We start from the raw sequence: 2431 nt of genomic DNA, 5'->3' as shown, positions 1-2431 counted from the left end.
TTCTGTCCTGTCTTTTCATTCCCCATCTCAAGCTCTTCCACTTCAACTATCACTTGACCCCCACAGCTGCTATATATTTCCCCATTACCTCTCCAGCACATATACAGTAGCTCTCAATTTTCACTCTTCCCTCGCCAGTTTGTCTATGTTGCCTTCAGGCGTAGTGTTCCAGCTGTTTCCTCAGCTATTTTGACCTATCTGTTTGTGTTTGTGCCCTGTCTGTCTATTTGACCTTCTACATACCTTAGAGCCTTTAGTATTATAGCTTGTTTGGACTGATCTGCCGTTGCTGACCTCCTGCTTGCCTCTTTTTCTCAGTTTTGGTCCAGACTCTGTGCTCAAGCTGTTAGAACCACTGCGTCAGAGGGCTCTGAAAAGTACAACATTTGGTCTTTGTCAGTATTTAATCTCTGGTTTATTGTGACATAAAAAATTCACCCTCATGTTGGTTTGTACTCCAAAATGTTACTCATCATACCAAGTACACACCTGGCAAGTCATTATACCATTTAGGTCTTCAGTTGGTCTTTATCGTGTCTAATTTGTATAAATTTGCTGGTTTAGGTTGACCAAGCTTGAAATCTGGTACAGAGCAAAGAGACTAAGCAGAGATCAGAAGACAAAGCGCTCTTTTGCTCTGCTGTCCTCCATGTCTGCAAAGTTATATCCGCTATGGCACACGAAGCCAGGGTAAGATTAGTACTATGATTAAGGAGTAAATAAACACACGCCACCAAAACCTCACATCCCTTATAACATGTAGTAGCAAAATGCGAGTGAATGCGACTTGTACCTCGTGACCCCATCTCCAGTACCCAGGTTCCTGATATTGAATGCCCACTGAGCCCAGTGGAAGTAGCTGGACTTAATGCTGCTGCAGACCTACTGGAATCAACAAGTCTTGGGGCTGACATATATTTAGCTGCACAGCAGTACATGCAGAGCATTGGTTATATGTAAGGTACCTTCCTTCCAGGGGTTTGGACATTAGTAACAGTGCCACCCATCACCCCACTACCCCACCCCCCAGGGGTTCAAGTGACCATATATTTTGTCTTTTTACACCAAATATCATTTCACCCATTTTAGTAGCTGTTGCTGTGAAGATTAATGTTCAGCTAGAGCATATGTGTCATAGATATATCCAGCCACTATCAGCTTATATAATAATTACCAGACTTTCCAGAGAGGGTAGATACCTGTTTGACCTGACAGGAAACTACATTCTATTGATCCAGCTTTAATTTTGATTCTTAAAACATCCAAAGATGGTAAACAAAACAGTCATTCCACAGGTAACCAAACATTGGGCTCAAAATAGAAGAATTTAATTCCAAAATTACATACTGATCAGACCCTTCAAATCTGATAGAGAATAAATAAGGGTCTGGAAATTAAAAGACTAAGAAACAGGTTTGTGGCATTTCTGGTATACTTCTTGAAGCCTCTATGCAAGGAAAAACAGGGATAGTTTGTATAGCAATACGAAATGGTGTATGTGATCTGTATTAAATAAACAAGAACTATTCTACCACTAAACTAAAGTTTAGTTTAATAAGTAGTCACCTTGTTGCTCACACCCATGGAGAACTTTTGATCATCAACAAAAATGATCTTTAATCTTTAATAACTTAAATTGTAATGTGAAATGTGTCACTGGATGATGCTCATCACACAAAAAAAGGCTTCCCTCAACTGACTGAACTTTGGCGATGTAATGCCTTTTACGTCACAACCTACACCTCAATGCTCACAACTGGGAGAGCACAAAAACAACATACCTGTCTCCACAAACTGCTGCCAGCAGTTTTGCATCTGATGGCAACAGGTCATCCATCGTCATCCTCCTTTTCCCCTTCCTCAGGCCAGATGATGTTGCCTAGAACCATCCAAATGTAACATTTAAAAAGGTTAAATGACAGCCAATATGTGTAGAATATGAATGAACTTAAAAGAGTACAAAAGTAGAACAGATTAATTTGAGTGTATGGAATACCCGAGCACTGGATTCAGCCATTGATTGATGTGTGAAAACCACTGGTACTACATCTAGCCTGGCCTCCCAACAGTGGCCATAACATCGACTCTTGCAGTCCCTGCCTCAGCTGTTTAATTTGTTGCAAGGTTCACCTGAGCACCTACATATATTATAGATATTAGAGAGTGGGTACAGATATAGATATTAAAAAGTATTGGTCCTTTGAGCTTACCCCATGCTGAAGAAAACTTTGTAAAAGCCAGGCCAAAGCCAAGCCAAACTTGCCTCAGCCCACCCGTGGTTTCTTCTGACTTTTTCCTACCAAGGTTTTCTTGGGAGTTTTTCCTTGTGCGCAATTGAAGGCCAAAGGCTGCTGGCGCCGGGTATGTTAGGTTATGTAGAATAGATAGTTTGTTTTGCTAAATTTTGCTCTGTGTGGTGCCTTTTGTTATG

At 40.9% G+C, this 2431-nt stretch overlaps 1 long non-coding RNA gene across 1 annotated transcript; it reads right to left on the bottom strand.

Moving 5' to 3' along the window:
- Window positions 1-258: 258 nt before the first annotated feature.
- LOC121902597 lies at window positions 259-2125 on the bottom strand. Its single transcript, XR_006097592.1, has 3 exons — window positions 1997-2125; window positions 1782-1879; window positions 259-370 (listed from the first exon to the last, which is right to left on the bottom strand). It is a non-coding gene; the product is annotated as an uncharacterized LOC121902597 (long non-coding RNA).
- Between the last annotated feature and the right edge of the window lie 306 nt (window positions 2126-2431).

Source organism: Thunnus maccoyii, chromosome 8 (genome assembly GCF_910596095.1).
Source record: "Thunnus maccoyii chromosome 8, fThuMac1.1, whole genome shotgun sequence".
Lineage (NCBI taxonomy): Eukaryota > Metazoa > Chordata > Actinopteri > Scombriformes > Scombridae > Thunnus > Thunnus maccoyii.
This window is presented reverse-complemented; position numbering and strand designations above follow the sequence as displayed.